We start from the raw sequence: 16,830 nt of genomic DNA on the forward strand, positions 1-16,830 counted from the left end.
TTCCATGATACTCAGCTCTAGCAAATCAAAACCCTTGTTATCCATGACCTTTGCTCTATGTGTGTGTGTGTGTGTGTGTGTGTGTGTGTGTGTGTTTGTGCCTTCCTCATGGGGTGAAAACCAGGAATTATGTAAAATCCAGTTAAGATCTCTAAATTTTATTCCCACTATATATACATTATCTAATTCAGTGTACATAAATATTTATAGATTTGGAAGGTGAAACTCAGCTTAAATAATGTGCCCAAGGTTTCATAGTTACTGGAAAGGGACTTTCAAATAAAAGTTTGACCCCAAATGCCCAAATTCATTTCACTCTGGTACAACAATGGCCTGCAAGTAAAATGCTGCTGCCACAAATGCAAGTTATGATATATGTGTGCATTATAATGACACATACTAGTCTTTGTAGCCACATTTTCTCAGAGGTGATTCATTTTTTAGAATTCATAGGAAAGGACAACATATTTTTGCAAAAGCCAGAAAGAATGCTGGGTTTCAATCTTGATTCATCACTCTTCTTCACAGTCTATAGTCAACCAATCATCAAATTCTAAATGTATTTCAAATCTGTTACTTTTTTTCCATCTCTAATGCAACCTGCCTAAAACCATACCAATATCATCTTTCCTGGACTACTGCAATAGCTTGCTAACTGATCTCCCCATATCTGTTTTTGCCTTCTTATGATCCATTATCCACATTGCAACTAGAGTGTTCTTTTCTAAAATTTTGTTATTTTGAATTTTCGTGGGTACATAGTACGTGTATATATGTATGGAGCACAAAAGGTATTTTGATACAGGCATCCAATACACAATAATCACACAAAGATAAATGGGATATCCATCCCCTTAAGCATTTATCTGTTGTGTTACAAACTAATTACACTCTTTTAGTTATTTTAAAATGTACAATTATGTTATTATTGACTACAGTTACCCAATTGTGCTATGAAATACTAGGTTTTATTCATTCTTTGTAACTTTCTTTGTGTGCCCGTTAATCAGCCCCACTTCCCCTACAAGTCCTACCCCATGCACTACCCTTCCCGACCTCTGTTAACCATACTTCCAACCATCTCCATGAGGTCACTTGTTTAAATTTTTAGCTCCCACAAATAAGTGACAACAGGTGATGTGATGTTTGTCTTTCTTTGCCTGGCTTATTTCACTTAACATAATAACCTCCAGTGCAATTTATGTTGTCACAAATTACATGATATTATTTTTTATGGCTGAAAAATACTCCATTGTGTATATGTACCTCATTTTCTTTATCCATTCATCTTTTTTTTGTTTTTTACTTTTAAAAAATAGTTTATTACCTAAGGCATGCAAGGCTTAAAACCTAGATGACAGGTTGATAGTTGCAGCAAACGACCATGGCACACATATACCTATGTAACAAACCTGCACATATATCCCAGAACTCAAAGTAAAATAAAAACAAATTATTTATTTATTTATTTATTTATTATTTATTTTTTTATTATACTTTAAGTTCTAGTGTACATGTTCATAACGTGCAGGTTTGTTACATATGTATACCTGTGCCATGCTGCTGTGCTGCACCCATCAACTCGTCAGCACCCATCAATTCGTCATTTACATCAGGTATAACTCCCAATGCAATTCCTCCATTCATCTTTTGATGGACACTTAGGTTGCTCCCAAATATTGGCTGTTGTAAATAGAGCTGCATTTAACATGGGAGTAAAGATATCTCTTCAATATACTGATTTCCTTTCTTTGGGGTATATACCTAACAGGAGGATTGCTGGATAATATTATAGCTGTATTGCTACTTTGTGGAAACCTCCAAACTGTTCTCTGCAGTGGTTGTACTAACATACATTCCCACCAACAGTGTACAAGCATTCCCTTTTCTCCATATCCTTGCTAGCATTTGTTATTGCCTGTGTTTTGGATATAAGCCATGTTAATTGACGTGAGATTATATCCCTTTGTAGTTTTCAAATGTATTTCTCTGATGATCAGTGATGTTGAGAACCTTTTCATATACCTGTTGGCTATTTGTATGTCTTTTGAAAATATCTTTTCAGTCTTTCTCTCATTTTCTAGTCAGATTATTAGATTTTTTTCCTACTGAATTGTTTGAGCTCCTTATACATTCTGCTTATTAATGCCTTTTCAGATAGGTGGTTGACAAAGATTTTCTCCCATTCTGTGGGTTGTCTTTTTGACTTCATTGATTGTTTCCTTTGCTGTGCAGAAGCTTTTTAACGTGTTGTGATCACATTTGTCCATTTCGGCTTGTGGCATATTACTCAAAAGCCTTTGCCCATTCCAATTACATGGAGAGTTTTTCCATGTTTTCTTTTACTGCTTTCATAGTTTGAAGTCTTAGATGTAAATCTTTAATATATTTTAATTTGATTTTTGTTATATGGTGAGAAATAGGAGGCTAGTTTCATTCTTCTGCATAGGGATATCTAGTTTTCCCACCACCACTTATTGAAGAAACTGTCCTTTCCCTGGTGTATATTTTTGACACCTTTGTAAAAAATGAGTTCACTGTAGATGTGTGGATTTATTTCTGGGTTCTCTGTTTTGTTCCACTGGCCCATATGTCTGTTTTTATGCCAGTGCCATGCTGTTTTGGGTACTATAGCTCTGTAGCATTATTTGAAATCAGGTAATGTGATTCCTCCAGTTGTGTTCTTTTTGCTTAGAATAGCTTTGACTATTCTAGGTCTTTTCTGATCCCATATAAATTTTAGGACAATTTTTTCTAATTCTGTGAAGAATGTCATTGGTATTTTGTTAGGGATTGCATTGAATCTGTAGATTGCTTTGGGAAATATGGAAATTTTAATGATATTGATTCTTCCAATCCCCTGGACATGAAATATCTTTCCATTTTTTGTTTCCTCTTCAATTTCTTTCATCAATGTTTTGTAGATTTTATTGTAGAAATCTTTCACTTCTTTGGTTAAATTATTGGTATTTAATTTTATTTGTGGCTATTATAAAAAAGATTACTTTCTTGATTTCTTTTTCAAATTGTTTGCAGTTGGCATATAAAAATACCACTGATTTTTGAATGTTGATTTGGTATCCTGTGTATTTACTGAATATGTTTATAAGTTCTAATAGTCATTTGGTGGAGTGAGGCTTTTCCAAATATAGGATCCTATCATCTGCAAAGAACGATAATTTGACTCCTTCCTCTTCAATTTGGATGCCCTTTATTTTTTCTCTCGTCTAATTGCTCTAGCTAGGACTTCTGGTACTATGTTGAATAACAGTGGTGAAACTGGGCATCCTTATTGTTTTCCAGATCTATGATGAAAGACTTTCAGTTTTCTCCCATTCAGTATGATACTAGCTGTGAGTCTGGCATATATAGCTTTTATTATGTTGAGGTAGGTTACTTCTGTACCCAATTTTTTGAGGATTTCATTCGTGAAAAGATGTTGAATTTTATCAAATGCTTTTTCAGCATCAATTGAAATGATCATACGGTTTTAGTCCTTCATTTTGTTAGAAAGATGTATCACATTGATTTGCATATGTTGAACTATCCTTGCATCTCTGGGATAAATCTCACTTGGTCATGGATCTTTTTCGTGTGTTGTTGAATTCTGTTTGCTAGTACTTTGCTGAGGATTTTTGCATTGATATTCATCAGGGATATTAGCCTCTAGTATTCTTTTTCTCATGTGTCTTGGTCTGGCTGTGACATCTGGGTAACACTGGTCTCATAGAATGAGTTTGAAAGTATTTTTCTCTTTCTCTATTTTTCAGAATAGTTTGAGTAGGTTTGATATTAGTACTTCTTTAACTGTTTGGAAAAATTCAGGAGTTAAGCCATTGGGTCCTGGGCTTTTATTTGCTGGGAGACTTTTTATTACAGATTCAATCTTATTATTTGCTGTTGGTCTGCTCAGGCTTTGGATTTCTTCATGGTTCAATCTTGGTAGGTTGTATGTGTCTAGGAATGTATCCATTTCTTTTAGATTTTACAATGTATTGGTATATTGTTGCTTATAGTAGCTACTAAGGATCTTTTGAATTTCTGCACTATCGGAAGTAATGTCTCCTTTTTCATCTCTGATTTTATTTATTTGGACCTTCTCATTTTTTTAGTCTTGCTATAGATTTGTCAATTTCGTTTGTTTTCAAAAAATCAACTTTTCATTTCATTGATTGTTTGCATTTTTTGTTTCAATTTTCTTTAATTTTGCTCTGATATTGGTTATTTATTTTCTTCTACTAATTTTGAATTTGGTTGGCTTTTGCTTTTCTAGTTCTTTAAGATGCACTGTTAGGTTATTTATTTAGTTTTTCTTCTTTTTTGATGTAGGCCCTTATAGCTATAAACCCCTTCCTCAGTAATGTTTAGCTGTATCCCATAAGTTTTGGTATGTTGTGTTTCCATTGTGTTTTATTTCAAGAAATTTTTCTATTTCTTTCTTAATTTCTTCATGACTGACTTGTTTTCAGGAGCATATTGTTTAATTACCATTTGTTTGTGTTGTTTTCAAAATTTCTCTTGTTATAAATTTGTAGTTTTATTCCATTGTGGACAGAGAAGATGCTTGATATTATTTCAGGTTTTTGGAATTTTTCATGACTTGTTTTGTGACCTAATATAGTCTGTCCTTGACAGTGATTTACATGTATAAATTATATAAGGAGATACATATATATGTTATATATGGATATTTACATATAAATTATATATGCAGATATATATTAGTATATGTGCATCATATATTTATATTTGCTATATCTTATTGCTACATTAACTCCTTTATCATTATATAATGACATTCTTTGTCTCTTTGTATACTTTTCATCTTGAAATCCATTTTGTCTGCTATACATACAACTACTCCTGCTCTTTTTTCGTTTCCATTGGCATGGAATATCTTTTTGCATCTCTTCATTTTCAGTCTATATGTGTATTTATAGGTGAAGTATGTTTCTTGTAGGCAACAGATCATTAGGTATTTTTAATCCATTCAGCCACTCTGTGTCTTTTGATTGAAGAGTTTGGTCCATTTACATTTAAGGCAATTATTGATAAGTAAGGACTTACTGTGAGCATTTTGTTATTTGCTCGCTGGATGTTTTGTGATCTTCTTTTACTTCTTCTATTTTTTTCTATCTTCCTTTTAGTGAAGGTGATTTTTTCCTGGTGGTATGTTTTAATTTCTTGCTTTTTATTTTTTGTCTATCTGTTGTATGTTTTTAGGTTTGAGATTACCATAAGATTTGCAAATAAAATCTTATAACCTATTATTTCAAACTGATGACTAGTTTACACTGATTGCATAAAGAAACAAACAATTAACTGACAAAAAGAAACCAAAATACTCTATAACTTTGCCTGCTTTTTAACTCTTCGTTGTATCTATATCTTATTGTACTATTATGTCTTGAAACATTGTAGTTATTTTTGATAGTTTAGTCTTTTCATTTTTCTACTTAAAATATGAGTAGTTTACACAACACAATTATAGTGTTATAATAATATTCCGTGTTTTTCTGTGTACTTCCTATTATCAGTGAGTTTTGTACCTTCACATAATTTCTTATTGATTATTAACACCCCTTTCCTTCAGATTGGAGAACTTCCTTTAGCATTTCTTGTCAGACAAGTCTGGTGTTGATGAAATCCCTCAGATTTTGTTTGTCTGGGAAAGTCTTTATTTCTCCTTCGTCTTTGAAGGATTTTTATTTTTTCTTTTAAACCAGATACACTATTCTATACTAAACGTGGTATTTTTTTTTTATTCAATACTTTACATATGTCGTGCCACTCTCTCCTAGCCTGTAAGGTTTGTGCTGAAATGTCTGCTGCCAGATGTATTGGAGCGCCATTGTATGTTATTTGCTTCTTTCTCTTGCTGCTTTTATCCTTGACCTTTGCGAGTTTGATTATTAAATGCTTGAGGTAATCTTCTTTGGGTTAAATCATTTTGGCATTCTATAACCTTTTTGTAGTGGGATGCTGATATCTTTCTCTAGATTTGGGAAGTCCTCTTTTATTATCCCTTTGAATAAACTTTCTACTCCCCCTTCTACTGTTTAAGGGAAATAACTCTTAGATTTGCCATTTTGAGGCTATTTTCTAGAAGTATGCATGCTTCATTGTTTTTTGTTCTTTTGTCTCTTGTCTCTTCTAACCATGTATTTTTGAATAACCTGTCTTTAAGCTCACTAAATTTTTTCTCCTGCTTTGTCAATTCTGCTATTGAGAGACTGATACATTCTTCAGTATGCCAGTTGCATTTTTCAGTTCCAGAATTTCTGCTTGAGTCTCTTTAATATTTCAAACTTTTTGTTAAATTTATCTCATAGAACTCAGAATCCCTTCTCTTTGTTATCTTAAATTTCTTTGAGTTTCCTCAACACAGGTATTTTGAATTCTCTGTCTGAAAGATCACATATCTTGTCTCTCCAAGATTGGTCTTTGGTGCCTTATTTAGTTTGTTTGATGAGGTAATGTTTTCCTGGATGGTCTTGAGGCTTGCAGATGTTTTTTTATATCTGTACGTTGTGAAGAGTTAGGTGTTTATTGTAGTCTTCACAGTTTTATCTTGTCTCTACTTGTCTTTCTTGGGAAGACTTTCCAGGTATTCAGAGGGACTTGGGTGTTGTGATCTATGCTGTATCTGCATCAGGAGGTACTGCTAGCCCAGTAACACTGTTGTTCTTGCAGACTTATAGAGGTACCACCTTGGTGGCCTTGGATAAGATCTGTAAGAATTCTCCGGCTTATCCGGCAAAGACTCTTGTTCTCTTCCCTTACTTTCTCCAAAACAAATGGAGTCCCTCCCTCTGTGCTGGGCCACGTGGAGCTGGGGGTGAGGTAACATAAGCTCCCTGTGGCCACCACCACTGGGACTGTGATAGGTCAGACCTGAAACCAGCACAGAACTGAGTCTCACCCAAGGCCCAGTGTAACCACTAACTGGCTACTGCTTTTGCTCACTCAAGAATCTAGGGCTCTACAATCATGAGGTGGTGAAGCTAGTTAGATTTGTGTCCTTCCTTTCAGGGCAGTGAGCTCCCCTAGACCCTGAATGTGTCCAGAGATGCTGTCAGGAGCCAAGGACTAGAGGCAGAAGCTTTAGAAATCTATATGGTGCTCTAAGCTACTGTGACTAAGCTGATACTCAAGCCACAAGACAAAATCCTTCCCACTCTTCCCACCCCCCGTACCACCCTGCTTGGAGATGAGCCACTCTCCACCACCACCACCTCCTCAGGCCCACAGGGAGCACTGCCTGTCTACTGCCAATGTTTACTCAAGGGTTAAGTACTCTTCAGTCAGCTTGTGTTAAATGCTGCTAGTGCTGAAACAAGGTAGGGAGCTTCCCTCTGTCCTAGAGAAGGTTCAGAAATGTCATCCAAGAGCCAAGGCCTGGAATCAAGGACTGTAAGAGCTTGCTTGGTGCTCTATCACACTGACCAAGATGGTACCTCAGGTGCAAGACTAAGTTACCTTTACTTTTCTCTCTGCTTTTCTCAAGCACAAGGAGTCTCTCACCATATCCAGCATAGCTGGGAATGTGCTGGATCTCATCTGAAGCCAACATATCTGAGAGTTCCACCCAAGACCAAAGACATACTTCCTGGGTGTTACTGCTGGTTATTCAAAGCCCAAGGGCTCTTCAGTTAGCAGATGATGAGGCCTTCCAGGACTGGGTTCTTCCCTTCAAGGCAGCAGGTTTCCTTCTGGCCCAGGTATGTCTAGAAATGTTGGTTTGGATCTAGGGCCTATAATGGGGTCCTCATGAGTCTGTCTTGTCCCCTATTATATTGTGGCTGAGCTAGTGTCTAAGATGTAAGACAAAATTCTTTTTACTCTTTCCTGTTCTCTCCTCAAGCAGAAAGAGGGAGTCACTTTTGTTTCTGCAAGATGCACTACCTGGGGTTGGGGTATCGGTGGTGCAAGTACTTCCTTAGTTACCTTATCTGGTGTTCACTTGGTGTCTCCAAGTCCACTTGACTCCAAGCCCAGCACAGCACTAGGACTTGCCCAGGCAATGCAGTTCTTGTGGCCTAGACTGCCTTTCAAGTTTATTTAGGAATCCAGAGTGCTTTAGCCCATGGTGGCAAGGCTTGCTGAAACTCAAGTTTTAACCCCAAGGATGGACAATTCTCCTCTCCCTAGGGCTAGCCTAAATGCTCCCTCCATGGGTAGGCATTGACTGAGTTTAGCCTGATTTTGCTTTCTGCTGTGACAGGGAAGCACTGAACTCAGTGCACTGGCTCACAGGACTCTGTGTTCTTCCTCCTCTAAGCACTCAGATTCTCTTTCCACACCATGTGGCTGGTGCCAGGGAATCAGGGAGAGTGGCTTCGGTGATTCAAAACTGTCTTTCCTACCCTCTTCAGTGCTTCTTTCAGTAATATAAAATTATTACAAAACCAGTTATTATGATTGCTCATCTTGTTTTTGATTCTTATGAAGGTGATTGTGTGTGTGTGTGTGTGTGTGTGTGTGTGTGTGTGTGTGTAGATGGTTATCAAATTTAGCATTCCTGTGGGAGATAATGGACAATCAGTGGAGGCCTCTATTCAGCCACCTTACTCTGCCCCTAGATTGTTCTTATACAAATACACACATGCTTATATCATTCTGATGTTTAAAACCCTTTGAGGTTCCCCATTGTTCGTGACCTGTTCCCTCTTACATTATCAAACTTACTTATCTCATTACTTCCATTCTAACTCTAAACTTGAGCTACATTGTTCTTGTTTCAATTCCTCAACCTTGCCATGCTTTCTCTTGACTCAGAGACTTTTCACATCCTATTCCATTTACCTGTGCTGCTCTTAACCCTCTTTTATCTCTGTAGATAAAAGATGTATACCTTCTGCAGAGCTGATTTCATATATTACTTTTTAAAGACCTTTTTTGTTGACTCATCAAACTAGGTTTGATTTCTTACAAGCCTGCTTGGTCTCCTACACCTTGTGTGTGTATCTGTGCATTCCAGTTTTTCTCAGACAGTCCTGATTTACTCCTACTGTGCAGACATAACTACCAATAGCACCTTTTTTTGATCTTAAAAATGTTGAGGTTTGGATTTCAAATTATGGTTTCCCTACTTGTATATAACCTTTATTGTGCATACACAATTGCAGTTAAACACTTATATAATTAAATTTTAATTGTCTATCCTATTTCAATTTAGGCTTCATAGGAAAGACCTGTGTCTGTTTTGTTCACTGAAGCATCTTGATCCTTAGCATCATGCCTAGTGCTTTGCAAGTGCCAAATAAATATGTGTGAAACCTATTAATAAACAAAATATGCCCTGAATTAAATACAGTTCTCCCTTGGTATCCATTAGGAATTAGTTCCAGGACCGAACTCCCAACATACACCAAAATATAAGGATACACAAGTTCCTTATATAAGATTACATAGTATTTGCATGTAACCTATATACATCCTCTGATATGTCTTAAATCATCTCCTATAAAATTACTTATACTATCTAATACAATGTAAATTCTACATGAATAGTTATACTGTGTTGGTTTTCAGTTCTATTACTTTTATTATTTAAATTATTTTATAAGTGTATTTTTTATTTCATCTTTCATTTTAGGTTCAGGGGATACATGTGCAGATTTGTTACATGGGTATATTGTGTCACACTGAGGTTTGGGGTAGGAATAATACCATAACCGAGATATTAAGCATAGTACCCAATATATAGTTTATCAACCTTTGCCCTCCTTTTCCTCTAACATCTATTATCCCCCAATGTCTATTGTCCCCATCTCTATGTCCATGTGTAGTCAGTGGTTAGCTCCCACTTATAAGTGACAACATGCAGTATTTAATTTTCCATTCCTGTGTTAATTTTCTTAGGATAATGGCCTCCAGCTGCATCCATGTTGTTCCAAAGAACATGATTTCATTTATTTTTATGGCTGTGCAGTATTCCATTGTGTATTTGTACCATATTTTCTTTATCCAATTAACTGCTGATGGGCATCTAGGTTGATTCCATGTCTTTGCTATTGTGAATAATGCTGTGTTGAAGATATGAGTGCATATGTCTTTTTGGAAGAACAATTTATTTTTCCTTTGTGTATATACCTAGTAATGGGATTGCTGGTTCAAATGGTTGTTCTGTTTTAAGTTCCTTGAGAAATCTTCAAACTTCTTTCCATAGTGGCTGAACAATTTACATTCTCATCAACAGGGTATATTATTTTGGTTGAATTCATGGATGGGGACCAGGGTATATGGAGGGCCAGCTATATCAAATGACAAATGAGAAACAGCAGTTGAAGGAGACTGTGCTGGCACAAGGGCAGAGTGGATGGTATGTAGTATTTCACCAGGTATTGACAGAATAATTACAAGTTTTAACTTTGGCTTTAAATAGAAAATCTATTTTAAGAAGTTGATCTTCGTGCTTATTATTATGGCCATTTTACATCTGTTTTTCTTTTTTATTACTTTAAATATATACAATTTTTATTTGTCATTTATATCTTAATAAACCTTTTAAAAACTATTACAATAGTGCTTTTATGAGTTTCTCTTTTGATTTTTTAGTGTTGAGTATATAATAGAGATTTAATTTATGTAAAGTTCTTAAATTTCAGTGAACAGTTCAATGAATTTTGACCTACATAATCATCAACCTGATGATAAGTTAGAATATTTCAGTCACCTCCAAAGTTTCTTGGTGCCCTTTCTAGTAAATATCCCTTAGTACTCTTTTCTGATTTTTATTACCATAGGTTAACTTTGCCTATTCTTAAAATTTATAAAAACAGAATCATAAAGTATTACTATTTTATCTAGTTTGTTTAGCCACCAAATAATGTTTTTGTATTTAATTCATGTGGTGGTGTATACCAGTTCTTTTCCATTTTAATGCCGATGGACGTTTGGGTTGCTTCCATTTTGGGGTTCTTAAAAATAGAACTGTTATGAACATTCTTGAACAAGTTATTTTGAAAGATACATATATTCCTTTCTTTTGGTAATATATTTAGGAAGGCAAATGCTTGGATACATCTACGTTTATATTAGAGTGAGTAACAGTTTTTCAAAGTAGTTGTATTATTTTGCACCCCCCACAGAAATGTATGAGAATACCAATTACTCCACATCTGCAACAGCAGTCTTCTCAGTTTTAATCATTCTGTTATCTCATCATGGTTTCAATTTACATTTTCCTGATAGATAATGTTGTTGAGCACTTTTTCTTATTATTGGTTATTCATGTATCTTCTTTTGTGAGTTCTCTATTCAAGTTATCTGCCCATTTTAAAATTTATATTGTCTTTGAAAAATTTTACTTGTAGGATTTATTAGTTTACACTTGGGATATCAGTCCTTTATCAGATATACATCTGTGTTTCTTGCTGTTGTTGTTAACTCAGTGAAGTGACATCAAATTTTTGGTATTTATCCTGTGTGTTGTTCTCTTAGCTATCTGAATCTGTATCTTGGTGTCTACAATTACATTTGAAACTTTCTCAGACATTATCTCTTCAAATATTCTTCATGTTTTATTTTGTTTCTTCTGGAGTTTTGGTTATATATTTATTAAACTATTATTGTAATGCAAATCTTGGATGTTTTGTTGTTATTTTATGTGCTTTTTTCCTCTTTAGGTTTTCACTTTAAGTAATTTCTGTTGAGCTATGTATGAGTTTACTGATTCATTCCTCACTGATGTCACATCTACTGATGATCCCACTGAAGGTACTCTTAATCTCTCTTATTATGTTTCTCATTTCTAGCATTTTCAATTGATTATTTCTAATAGTTTTAAATTCTCTAAATCAGAAATTCTTGATGTGAATATCTGATATTGTCCAACTTTTTCTGTAAAATCTTTAGCATATTATTTTAGCATATTATTTTCAGTTATTTTAAATTCTCTGTCTTGTAGTTTGAAACATCTGGGTTACATCCAAGTCTGGTTTTGTTGATTGCTTTGTCTCTTTACATCCTGTCGTTTTTCTCTTACTTTTTTTTGTCCCCAAATTTTTGTCTGATAGTCAGAATCTTGTGTAAGAATAACTTAAGTAAAGTTATCTATGCTTGTTCAGTTCCCACCTATGAGTGAGAACATGCGGTGTTTGGTTTTCTGTTCTTGTGATAGTTTGCTAAGAATGATGGTTTCCAGCTGCATCCATGTCCCTACAAAGGACACAAACTCATCCTTTTTTATGGCTGCATAGTATTCCATGGTGTATATGTGCCACATTTTCTTAATCCAATCTGTCACTGATGGACATTTGGGTTGATTCCAAGTCTTTGCTATTGTGAATAGTGCCACAATAAACATACATGTGCATGTGTCTTTATAGCAGCATGATTTATAATCCTTTGGGTATATACCCAGTAATGGGATGGCTGGGTCATATGGTACATCTAGTTCTAGATCCTTGAGGAACCGCCATGCTGTTTTCCATAATGGTTGAACTAGTTTACAATCCCACCAACAGTGTAAAAGTGTTCCTATTTCTCCACATCCTCTCCAGCACCTGTTGTTTCCTGACTTTTTAATGATCGCCATTCTAACTGGTGTGAGATGGTATCTCATTGTGGTTTTGATTTGCATTTCTCTGATGGCCAGTGATGATGAGCATTTTTTCATGTGTCTGTTGGCTGTATGAATGTCTTCTTTTGAGAAATGTCTGTTCATATTCTTTGCCCACTTTTTAATGGGGTCATTTGTTTTTTTCTTGTAAATTTGTTTGAGTTCTTTGTAGGTTCTGGATATTAGCCCTTTGTCAGATGAGTAGATTGCAAAAATTTTCTCCCATTCTGTAGGTTGCCTGTTCACTCTGATGGTAGTTTCTTTTGCTGTGCAGAAGCTCTTTAGTTTAATGAGATCCCATTTGTCAATTTTGGCTTTTGTTGCCGTTGCTTTTGGTGTTTTAGACATGAAGTCTTTGCCCATGCCTATGTCCTGAATGGTACTACCTAGGTGTTCCTGTAGGGTTTTTATGGTATTAGGTCTAACATTTAAGTCTCTAATCCATCTTGAATTAATTTTCGTATAAGGAGTAAGGAAAGGATCCAGTTTCAGCTTTCTACTTATGGCTAGCCAATTTTCCCAGCACCATTTATTAAATAGGGAATCCTTTCCCCATTTCTTGTTTCTCTCAGGTTTGTCAAAGATCAGATGGCTGTAGATGTGTGGTATTATTTCTGAGGACTCTGTTCTGTTCCATTGGTCTATATCTCTGTTTTGGTACCAGTACCATGCTGTTTTGGTTACTGTAGCCTTGGAGTATAGTTTGAAGTCAGGTAGCGTGATGCCTCCAGCTTTGTTCTTTTGAGTTAGGATTGTCTTGGAGATGCGGGCTCTTTTTGGTTCCATATGAACTTTAAAGCAGTTTTTTCCAATTCTGTGAAGAAACTCGTTGGTAGCTTGATGGGGATGGCATTGAATCTATACATAACCTTGGGCAGTGTGGCCATGAGATCACTTGGACTCGGGAAGGGGGACATCACACACCGGCGCCTATCATGGGGAGGGGGGAGCGGGGAGGGATTGCATTGGGAGTTATACCTTATGTAAATGACGAGTTGATGGGTGCTGACGAGTTGATGGGTGCAGCACAGCAACATGGCGCAAGTATACATATGTAACAAACCTGCACGTTATGCACATGTACCCTAGAACTTAAATATAATAATAATTAAAAAAAAAGATTAAATGCTACATGTCTGAAGAACTAAAACTTAATTAAGATATTCTCAAAGAAAAAAAAAGTTATCTATGCTTGAAAATTGGGGAAGGAAAAGGGTGTTGAATCAATTTAGCCAGCAATTGAGCTTGGTTTAGGTTTTGTTATTGCTGCAGTCCAGATTCCTCTAGCATTATTTTTAGAGTGCAGGCTGGTTTGCCAGAAGGTGTTTCAATATCTGTGCCACCTCAACTTTAGGTTTTTCCTTTGTACTTGGGCTTCAAAGAGGGTGTCTCTCTTGCCTCCTCATGCTTCTACTTGCTACTTTATGCTTGCTAGCCTGGTGAAGTGGGTGTGGTTGGTGGATGGGATTGTCCTGTTTTTCTGTTTTAGCCAGTCTTAGGTAGGGGGCTATGATACTGAGTCTTAGGAGTGGATCCTAAGTGATTCTTCCCCTCCCCTCATCTCCGGGGATTTCCAATGATATTTCCCACAGGAGCAGAGGAATTGTTTTTTCCCTTGCCTTGCTCTGTTGGATTTTTTAAACTTGTGCCTTGAGGGTGACAGAGTTTGTTGCCCTTCTCTCAGTGGCTTAAGGCTTTTGTTCCATATGTGAGATAAAGGAGATGGATCTGGGGTTGGGCATTTGGGTTTTTCCTGTAGCAGATGCTGAATCCGTCGCCAAGCCCTGTACCACAAAGGAAGTCTTCTCTTTCTCCCTCACTATGTCCTGTTTTTCTGGTGAAAACCTAATAAGTTCTGTGGAGAAGAACCTGAGAGTTAGAGTGGATTCCTCTTATGTCTGGGTCTCCCAGGTGTTCTATACTATCAGCTGGTCCCCACTTTACTCTTAGCAATTCATTAAAAAAATTATCGTAATTATTCTTAGCATTTCGTATGCATCCCATGTTAACCCTCAGTAAGCAAGTGCCCTCGTCGCAGCCTCTCGTTGGCAGCACCTATTTTCTTTTCAGGTTAGTTGATTGCCCTGGAACCTGGACTCCATGATAGGTTTAAGTTAGTTTAAGATTTTACAGATATCTCAGTTTTTTAATGTTGTTTTGATATTGTAAGTTTTGTACTTCCTATGCAGAAGCCAAAATCTGACACCTATTTTTAACAGGAAAATTGAGCAATTATTTCAACAAATATTCCCATCTAGATTACCCTCTCTTCCCTTTATTTTCTTTGTTCTTTCTTTTCATTTCCCCTGTTATTTCCTCTTTTTCTCTCCCCTTCCTCCATTCTTCTCCATTCTCTCTCCTCCCTTCCTTCCTCTCCCCTTTCTTCTTCTTCCTTCCTTTCTTCCTTCTTTCACAGATTTATTGAGATATAATTCAGATACCATAAAATTTTCACATTATTGTACAATAATCACTATCATCAATTTTAGAATATCTTAATCACAGCAAAATAAACCCCTTACCCATTAGCAGTCACTCTCTATTTTCTTCCACCCAGCCGCCCACCCACTTATCTACAGACATAGGCAACCACCAATCTAGTTTCTTTTTCTATGGATTTGCCTGTCCTAGACATTTTATACAAATTGGATCATTTGATGTATAGTCCTTTGTGACTGCTTTATTTAGCATAATGTTGGCAAGGTTCGTGCATAACGTAGGGTATATCAACACTTCATTCTTTTTAATACTGAATAATATTCTATTGTATGGATATACCACATTTTATTTATCATTTGTCAGTTGATGAACGTTTATTTCCTCTTTTTGACTATTATTAATAATGCTGCTATGAATATTCATGTACAAAACAGGCTCACCTTATTTTATTGTGCTTCATTTTATCATGTATCACAGATATTGCATTGTTTTAAATTAAAGGTTTGTGGCAACCCTGTGTGGAGCAAGTCTATCAATGCCATTTTTTCAAGAGCGTGTGCTTATTTCATGTCTCTGTGTCACATTTTGATAATTCTTGCAGTATTTCATGCACAATATTATTATGTATTTTATGATGATCTGTAATCAGAAATCTTTGTTGTTATCATAATTGTTTTGGGACACCACAAATTATGTCCATACAAGATGGCAAATTTAATAAATACGTTCTGACTGCTACATCAATCAACTTAGTGTTTCCCCATTTCTTTCTCTCTCCTTGGGCCTCCTTATTCTCTGAGACATAACAATATTGAAATTAGGCCAATTAATACCTTTACAATGGGCTGTAAGTATTTAAGGAAAAGAGAAGTTGCATATCTCTTACTTTAAATCAAAAGCTAAAAATGATTAAGCTTTAGTGAGGAAGGCATGTTGAAAGCTGAGATAAGCTGAAAACTAGGCCTCTTGCACTAAATAGCCAAATTATGAATGCAAAGGAAAAGTTCTTGAAGGAAATTAAAAAGTTCAAGGAAGCAAAACAGCCATATTGCTGATATACAGAAATTTTAGTGGTCTGAATAGATAAAAGCAGCCACAACATTCTCTTAAGCTAAAGCCCAATCCAGAGCAAGGCTATAACTCTCTTCAATTCAGTGAAGTCAGAGAGGTAAAGAAGCTGTAGAGGAAAAGTTTGAAGACTAGCATAGGTTGATTCGTGAGGTTTAAGGAAATAAGACATCTCTGTAACATCAAAGAACAAGATAAAACAGTAAGTGTTGATATAGAAGCTGAAGTACAAGATGAAACTGTAAGTGCTGATAGAGAAGCTGAAGCAAATTATCCTGAAATCTAGCCAAGATAAGTGATGAAGGTTGTTACACTAAACAAAACATTTTCAATGTAGATGAAATAGATTCACATTGGAAGAAGATGCCATGTAAGACTTTCATAGCTAGAGAGGAGAAGATAATGCCTGACTTCAAGGACGGACTGACTCTTCTGTTAGAGGCTAATACAGCTGGTGACTTTAAATGGAATCCAAGGCTCATTTACAGTTCCAAAAATCCTACGGCCCTTAAGAGCTATGCTACATCTACTCTGGCTGTGCTGTTATAAATGGAACAACAAAGCCTGGATGATGACACATCTGTTGACAGTATGGTTTACTGAGTATTTTAAGCCCAGTGTTGAGACCTACTGCACAGAAAAGATTCCTTTCAAAATCTTATTGCTCCCTGACAATTTACCTGGTCATCCAAGAGCTCTGATAGAGATATAAAAGATTAATGTTGTTTACATACCTGCTAACACAATATCCATTCTGC

At 35.9% G+C, this 16,830-nt stretch overlaps 1 long non-coding RNA gene across 1 annotated transcript in view; it reads right to left on the minus strand.

Moving 5' to 3' along the window:
• Positions 1 to 16,830, minus strand: part of LOC112423818 (uncharacterized) — a 39,514-nt gene that overhangs the window by 13,428 nt on the left and 9,256 nt on the right. The gene's annotated exons all lie outside the window — the stretch shown is intronic.

Source organism: Macaca nemestrina, chromosome 5 (assembly GCF_043159975.1).
Source record: "Macaca nemestrina isolate mMacNem1 chromosome 5, mMacNem.hap1, whole genome shotgun sequence".
Classification (NCBI taxonomy): Eukaryota; Metazoa; Chordata; class Mammalia; order Primates; family Cercopithecidae; genus Macaca; species Macaca nemestrina.